Source organism: Hippoglossus hippoglossus, chromosome 13, assembly GCF_009819705.1.
Source record: "Hippoglossus hippoglossus isolate fHipHip1 chromosome 13, fHipHip1.pri, whole genome shotgun sequence".
Classification (NCBI taxonomy): Eukaryota; Metazoa; Chordata; class Actinopteri; order Pleuronectiformes; family Pleuronectidae; genus Hippoglossus; species Hippoglossus hippoglossus.
The window spans coordinates 20,601,279-20,610,491 of NC_047163.1; positions in this window are offsets into that span (position 1 = coordinate 20,601,279).

Genomic DNA, 9,213 nt, shown 5'->3' on the forward strand with positions numbered 1-9,213 from the left:
TGATAAATGTGTACAAGATACGTCAATGTAAAAGCCAATAACTTACTTTGATATGAGTTCCAAATGACAAAATGTATGTTAATCAGATAAGACCTTGAATAATAAGACAGAATCGATCATTTAAAAAAACAAATTTTTACTATAATTGGTGGTGAGTAAAAAGCTTTACCCAGATTTATAATTGACATTTGTAAGAAGTAGTAGTTTTCTTTGTTGAGTAATAAATACATTAGTTGTACCAATAATAATGTCAGAACAACTTGTGGTTTTGTTGGGTTCTGAGTCGTGGCCTCAGCTTTGAAAGGACCTGGAGCTGATAGAAACATGTTATTATCTTGTGAATGTTTCCACTAAACCTTCCAGAGACAATGAGCTCAGCTGGCTCAGCTCCTCATTCTGCTGAAAATCACTCCTGACACACAGCACAATATGAACATATTTAATCAAAGGATGAAATGAAAACCACGCGCAGACACACACACACACACACACACACACACATATATCCATTCAGATGAATTTGATTCTGTGAGATGATTAATTACACGTTTTTTTCTTTTTCATAAGATCCATTACATGTGTTCAGGCAGACACAGTGAGAACATAGGGTGAGTTTTCAACATTGCTCTTAGTGCCCAACACTGACAGAAATCCTGGCCGGGCTCAGCCCTGCCATTTATCAAGGCACTTATACGCATATCAAGCCAGTTTTATTGTGAGACCTCAGTTGTTACCATTACAGATATAGTTCTCCTTGTCCTCTTTATACCCCGGCATGAGCCACATGGAATCTAATAACTACAGACATGTTTTAACACCCAGTTAATAATTCAGTTTAGCTTTTTTATGTATTAGCACAGTGAAATACCTCTAACCAAAGATGTATGTCTTCGGCCCTGTCCATTTGTGTGTTTGTTTGTTTGTTTTATCAGCAGGATTATGTAACCACTACTGAACAGATTTACACACAACTTGATGGAAAGATGGGACACAAGCCAAGAAATAACCCATTACATTTTGGGATGATTCCAGGATGTTTTTCTTTTTCTTTTAAAATGTCAGACTGGGCATGTTTTGACATTTTCACTGATTTCCAAGGAAACAATTCGTGGCTTTGGGAGTTTTTTTGACTTTTGAAAAAGAATCTGGCATATTTAGCGAACTGATATCTTTGAGTGTCTGCAGTATGGTGCAGCTCCATTGAATTTAAGGGGACTGTTGGACCTTGCCAGAGCTCTGAGTGACATTCTAGTTTGTATTACAATTGTGAACATTTGAATACCTACAGTTTAGTTTGGAACAAGTTTTGTGTTGTTGTTGACTTACAATTGCAAAAATAAACCCCCTGACCCCTATTTTTCTTTCTGTAAAATATTTGGTAATTCACTTTGTCCTCACCCCATGTGAATTCCTTCACAAATGAAAAGCCTTGAGGCCTTTCCTCACCCAGTCTCTCCAGATGTAATTCCTAAAAAGATGTGTGTCTTGCTTCCCTTCGAGGTTCACTTCACCATTTCTCCTTCTCTCTTTCCCTCTCGCCGCTCTGGCTCTCAAGCAGTTGCAGAGGCTCCTCTGGACATTAAATACAGCTTTCATTTCAGCCAGTTCCCGCTGTAATGAAACTGTAATGATGCCCATTCACTGCTGCTCGCTCTGCCAGAACAAACCCAGTGACCTCGAGGTAGTGCATGGCATACGGGCCCCATCCCTCCAGTTGTGAGTGCAGGGTACTGGAGAGGGACTCCTGGAGCACTGGCTGGATCGGCTCCCAAACACGCTGAGGAGCCGGGCCGAGGGGAGGAGTGGAGGGAGATAGAGAGATAGACAGGATAGGTGGATAATGGAGAAATGGAAAACAAGAGAGAGATATTTCCACCTCAACCCAAACACCCCCCCCCACCCCCTCATTTGCTTTCAGACACGAACTGAACTCCACAGATACTCCGTACTTTCTCTGGAGGAGGTGCCTGTGTGTATGCAAATGTCCGAGTGAGAGGCTCCGCAGTGTCTGCAGACTTTCTCTGTCTGGCCTCCTGGTATAAAGTTCGTAGAGATTCAGGAGAATCCGATGTGAGAACACAGCAGGGGACCCCCCGCTGGATTGATCGTGAGCGAGTGGGGGGGGGGGGGGGGGGGGGGGGGGGGGGGGGTTGATAGTGATGAAAAAACAAATATATTCAGGTGAAAAAGCAGTTTCACACACGTCGAAGACATCGACGGAGATGTTAAGAGAGTTTGTGGTGATAAGAGCTGTCTGTGGTTTTTTTAAGAAAATCATGTGATCGCCACAGCGGAGTTAAAACGTCACTTCCTGTCTCCACCTCTCGCCTGAATAATGCGGAGGATTTGTTGTTGTTGTGAACGCGTCTGAGCAGAGAACCTCCCACTGTCTCCAACCTCCAACTCCACAGCCAATTCTTCAGATTTGACCCGCAGGTCATTAATTTCTCATCCACTGCCTCCTCCTGTCTTCTCTACATTTCTCACTTCTCTCTCCTCTTCTCTTCTTCAGAACAAACAGTAGACTCAGTTGAAAATATAGATTCTTTAAAAGTATGTGTGCATGGGCACGTATACAGTATACTTTTATTTCAATGTCGAACTGTGGGTGCAGTGCTAGCAGATACAGTACATGAGGGAGAGATATTTTCCATCTCTAACCTATAGGACAGTAGGTGTGTGATAGCTTAGGTGGAATCCTCATCTCTGTGCTTCTATATTCAGAGGCTTGGATAGTTACTGTGTGGACTGTATACTGTACTTTACTTATTTATTTATACTTCATATTTTATAGACTATAGGTGCTGGGGAAAAAAAGTCTCCTCAACTAAGTTATCAAGTATTTGTGGGCAGTTGTTAAGTCCATTAGTTTCAATAAAGGACTATATCTATCTATGTCTTTTTCACATTTCTCACTAATTTTTTACTCCCATTATTTCAAGAGTTGACCCCTTCAGGCCTGCTATAGTTAATAGGTTTTTAACCCGCATTCTGCTTGTGCATGTTGGGCTTTCACAAACTGCAACCATCTCTGTTTATCTTATAGTGACATTAATGAAAACTAAGTATTAAGTAGTATTAATCAGGCTGTGGAAACAGTTGCACAATGTCTTCTGTTGTCATGCTGTTGTCATGCTGATCTCATCAGGATTGTCTCTGATTGGACTTCAGACTTCACTTCTTTAATGGAGATTCTGTGTCTTCTGCTCCATTTTTTTAATCTGCATTTTATAGGCCTTTCAATCTTCGGCCATGTCAAAGTGAGAGCCCCTTTTAGTAAATTTAGTTAAATATTATATGTATTAGTCCAATAATGTAACTGTAATATGAGAAAAATTGCCATTAGCTTGGTTTGTTTTTCTTATATACAGTGGTTTCAAATGAATGGCAGTAAATACACAAGAGAGCAAAACATGCAAAAGTTTTACTGATTTCAATGCAGAACCTCTGCTTTACATGTTTAACTTATCACAAGATTTAGGTTCAATTAAACTACTACATGAGGTTGAAGATCCTTGCAGCTATAATTAGACATATTTATCCAGCTTAGCAAAAATCCTGGGGTCGCGTATTGAGAAGTATTGAGAATACTCACAGTATTTTTGCAGTCAAACATATTACAGCCTGGGCAGTCCGGATTTGGATCATGTCACAGCACAGCATCATGTAAATGGTAAATGGTTTGTATTTATATAGCACTCTTCTAGTCTTGATGACCACTCAAAGAGCTTTACAGTACAGTTTATTACCATTCACCCATTCACACACGTTCATACACTGCATCTATGGGCAGCACTTTTTCTATTAGGGGCAATTTGGGGCTCAGTATCTTGTCCAGCAGGCAGATGGGGCGAAGACTGCGATTGAATCATTAGAGGACGATCGCTCTACCCCCTCCGCCACAGCAGCGCCCCCAAAATGTAAACAAAACTATTGAACTGCTGAAATTATTGAAGTCCTGAACAATCATCAACCTATCATAGATATGTCTAAAGTATTTGATTCAGTGGATCGTAGTATTCTAGAGAAAGAAATGTTTTTATGACTGTCTCTCTGGTAGTTATTTATAAATGGTCTGTATTTATATAGAGCTTTAATCTTGATGACTGCTCACAGAGCTTAACAGCACAGTTTTACCATACAACCATCCACACACACATTCATACAGTGCGTCAATGTGAAGCACTTTCTCACAGCCATTCGGGGCAATTTGTGGTTCAGTATCTTGCCCAGAGACACGTAGGCACGTGGAACCGAGGAGCCAGGGATCAAACCCAACCCTCTGGTTCTTCTGGCTGGTGGACAACCCACTCTACCTCCTGAGACACTGCCGTCCACAAACAAGATCTAGCTTTCATGTATTTCACATGCGTTTTAATCAGATGACGCCATTGTTTGTGCCATTGCAAACACTTCAGATCTTTCCCATGAACGAAAAGCTTCTTTCAAGTTCTGATAAAACTTTATGTATACGGTTTTCTAGGTCACCTAAGAATATCCACCGTACTGCCTTTATCAAAACCCTTCGTGGTTATGAAACTGAAACTGTTGAGTGTTATAAATACTAAAGACTCTGGCTGGATACCAGACTCACTTTTAAGACCCACGTGGGACAGCTATCAAGCTAACTGATGGTAAAAATGATTGTACAGAAACAGATCTTGTTTCTCTTCCACTTGTCAAATTGTACATGTTGTTCTGTGTGGTGGTATTGTACCTTAAAGCCCCGTGTATCACTGTGTGCTCTGCTTCATCACAGGCATTGCCTTTCTCACTTACCATTGCATCTCATACAGAAGGTGGGATGGTCCTCCTTAACTAGAAGAAAGGAGCAGGGTTAAATGGTGTTTATATCTAAGGCTCGACTGCAGAAACTGCCCAGTTACCTCTGCTCTCTGGTTACATTTGGTAAATGGTAAATGGTCTGTATTCATATAGCGCTTTTCTACCCTTGATGACCACGCAAGGTGCTTTACACTACAGGTTATTGCCATTCAGCCATTCACATTCATGAAGTGCATCGATGGGCAGCACTTTTTTTATGAGTTTACAATGTCAATCTCACAGCTCATACTTTACTGCCTGCATGCACATTGAAAGTTACATCCTTTTACTAACACCTTTTAAAAGGTTGCGCTTAAGCTATGTATTTACAAATACACATCAAAGTTTTGCTCAAATGTGTAAATGTATGTGTGTCTATGTTTTTTTTCAAGATCCAGAAGTATTTAATAAAAAACAATCCTTAACGTCTTGCTCAGAATGTTGAGTAGTATTAGTTTTAACTTAACATTCAAAGAGTAATTTCTCAGCCTGTTTCAAGTTACTGAGTATTGTTGCATCAATCAGCACCGGCCTATAAGCCACATAGGGATCTTGTCATGTGATGTGAGGAGAGGCAGCTATTTGTTGTTTTTTTACCTCAGTTCATTTGACTTCACAGATCTCTGCTCCCAAAGGTAAGCAGGAGGCCTGACCTCTCTCTCTCTCTCTCTCTCTCTCTCTCTCTCTCTCTCTCTCTCTCTCCTCTCTCTCTCTCTCTCTCGCTCTCTCGCGCTCTTTCTCTTCATTTCTTGCTGAAGTCGGATCCCTTCATAATACATGAAGGTGGAGAATAATGGTGTGCTGTTGTCATAGAAACCAGAAAGCAGATCTTTGCACTACTTTGTTTTCTCTCACTCCTGTCGGTATCTCTCCAAGCTGGAAAATGACAGTCAGACCTGAACTCTGTGCCCCCCCACCTCCCTTGCCTCCCCTCTCCTCCCGCTCTCCTTTCTCACCCTTTCACAACAGTCCTCTCCTCCCTCTGTGATCCTTCTTTTTTTCCCCACCCCATTTTTTTATCTCTTGCTCTCCGTCTTTCCCCTTCCCTCCGCTCTCTGTACTCTACCTCAGCCCCCACACTGCTTCTCCTCGGAGCTTAATCTCTGCGCGCTGAGCTGCCGACTGCTACACACGCAGAAAGCAGGGTCACGATGAGTTTATACTTGTGTTTGGATGTCGTACGTCGCCGTCATATCGGAGGAATTGAGGCTGGGTGGAAATGTATGTGATTATACTGTATGACAATGGGGAACGAAAAAATGTCCCCCTTCTCCCCCTGCTCCCCCCGTCTTACACCCGCATCTCGCGACCCCCAACCCTCCAGCTGCCGACGCTATTGTGATGTGGATGCTCCTTCTGCTGGTTCCTCCATCCAGAACAGCCTGATAGGGTCCATGTCACTTTAGAGTTTCAGGGGGAACTTTGAGTGTTCTTTCCAGCAGCACATAATGTATCATCAAAGCTGGGATTAAATGGGTTTTTTTCTCTTTCCTCTCTTTTTTTAATCTTCCCGCAGCTTTGGCTGCGGGAAGATTTAAGCTTATTAGCTTAAAGAGCAAGGGAAGGGAGTTTTCAACTGATGTATGGCAGACTTCAAAGATGGTTTAATCTGTCAGTACACATGCCCTGTACAGGCTATTTATACTGGGGAGCCATGTTTTTTCCAAATGGCTTCCTCTAGCTACCCGCCACAGCTCAGGGTGTTCTGTTTGTCAGATGGCTAAGATGGCTCTTCCTGTGTATTAACACCACTCCCCTAGCTAACACTGGGTTTTTTTAACTACTGTGAACGATGAAATTACAGTAAGTGCAATGTATGCCATTGTTTTGTAAGATGTACTCCTTGCATAAATGACACTGGTGTGTGGGAGTGAGAGTGAAGTTCAAAGGCAAAAAGGGAAATGAAGCAGTTTTGTTCCTCTGGTAATCTTCTACCTCTTTTTCTATGGTAATTCTTCTTTTTCATCGTCATTCTAGGTTTAGTTCATGGTTACGTAAGAGCTACATGGTAAAAGACCAACAAAAGACCAACAAAAGACCAACAGCGACTTCTTTTGAATCACTTCTCAAAACACACTTTTATATATTTGCTTTAATGTGATACTGTGATTTTATCGTTTACTTTTCACCTTTTATTTCACTTATTTTTATTGACAAGTTACTGCTTTTACGTGTTCAAGTTTTAATAAAATGTTCTTGCTTTGCTGTCAAAGCACTTTATTATTATTATTATTATTATTATTATTATTATTATTATTATTGTATCCCTTCATTCACATCATTAAGGCGAGCTCCATTTTCACTTCCTGTATTTACTCCTGATCACCATAAACAGCAAAAGCCACATGATTGATCACCATTATTATGGATTAAGAAACAATTTACATTCAATCCCTGTTAATACACAGCCCTGATTCATCTATGCTTAGCAGTAGACCTTTAATGATCCCCTTTCATGATAGACTGTCGAGTTTGTCCAGGATCAGCATGAAGATTTAGGTGCTGTGTTCATTTCAGTTTGGAATTCCAAAAAAGACAGAAAACAACGAGACCTTAAATAGAAGGATAGACACAGTTCTGCTCTGTATTTGTCACATTTAATTCAGTTGTTTATGTGTTTTCTGCCTTGCTCTTCCAAATATCACTAAGGGCGCTTTTACACTTACCTTGTTTGTTCTGGACCTTCAAACTTTTCAGTTTAGTCCAATATAAGAGGTATCAAAGGTTCTTCAGACAACATTCTGACCAACGAACCAAAACCTGGTCCGACCAATAGGTGGTCTATTTCCGGATCAAACTGAACCATGGTTCAGATTGACTGCAGTGTGAAAACATTTTTTTTTTTTTAAAGGTTCAGATTTTCAGACCAGTTGTTGGAAGTTGAGACAGAATTAAAAGCAGGAAGCAGCTTACAGTATCGCAGTCTTCACCTCCGATTATATAATTTTTTAACAAATAGGACGTTCATTACATTGTTATAATAATTTTACAGTGGCAACAAAATAAATGAAGTGAACAGGTTCATTCATTTTCACCAGTCAAACAGAAAGACAAATTTTTTCACTCAAAAAAGTTTGTAAATACACTCAAGCCAAATTACCAAAACACCAGCCATAGTGTTCCAGTCTTACTTTCCTGTTATACCTGTTTTTACGTGCCTGCTTTGACATCCTGCCTGCTTGGTCTGGATCCCTTGGCATCACTCTTTAAGGCACTGGGGAAAACTTAAGCATATCTTTTCAATGGCGGCCGGGGAGGATGGCAGGTGAACAAATTGCATGACTATATCTTCAGAGGCCGGGATTCCGTCTCAGGTTAGGTTTAGGCAACAAAAGCACTTAAGCTAAGATTAGATAGATTACAGTGTGTGTGTGGTATGATACAGTGAAAGTTCCCTGTGACTTCAAAGCCCATTTATGACAGCAGACAACGGGTTGCGGTCTGTTTGACTCATACATCAACTTTTAGGTTATCAGACGACCCTGCTCGGGGCTAAAAAGTGACGTCAAAGGGTCCTGACTAACTGTGACGACCTGCGAGTTAGACTGTTCATTCTCTGACTTTTCCTCTACCTGATCCTTTGAGCTTCTTCCCCTGGTTCTCTTGTCTGCCTGTTGCAGACCACTGCCCCCTTTTGTCTGCCAAGCCCTGAATAAAGGCAAACCGTTTTTAAACTTGATTGATTTCTTGCATTTCCGTCTGTCCAGTTCTCAATCATATGTTTTAATGCACAATGAAAAGCCCTGCAAAATACACTTGTGGAGGTGAGGGGGCTGGGAGAGCACCTTCACCTGCACCACAGAGGATCAACCAGCACAGGTGAGAGCTGTTAGCTGACTGATCCTCATGCTTAAAAGGCAGCGGGTCTGAGCTGCCTCAGAAGGACACTCTCAAGACACTGAGGACACTCAGGACCAAGCACACAGAGGCACGGAGGACTGAGAGGCTCCAGAGACACTGAGCTGCAAAGCTAGTCACTTTGGGTCAGTTTGTTCACGTGTGTGGTTTGATTTAATAGAAGCTGTTAAAACCTGAATGGTTTGTCTCTGGCTGCTGTGGTGAGAGCCCTGTGGCATGGTCAACTACCACACTGGCGCCCAACGCCACAACACTGTATTCTGTATGAACTTTTAATATGAAACAGTTATCCTCATATTCATTCCTAATAAACAATTCCAATGGAAGCAGACCCAGGACCCTCGTTTTGTGGAGAACTGGACAGAGTTTGTTGAAATGCATGTTGGTTGGAAAGACCATTAAATATGGTCTAAGTGGGGTTAGGTAATGGCAGCTAAAACACTTTGACAGTTAATGATTTTATTTTAAAGATATTAAATCACACCTCTGGGATAGGATGTAATGATGACACAGAACTAAATCTAATGGTGT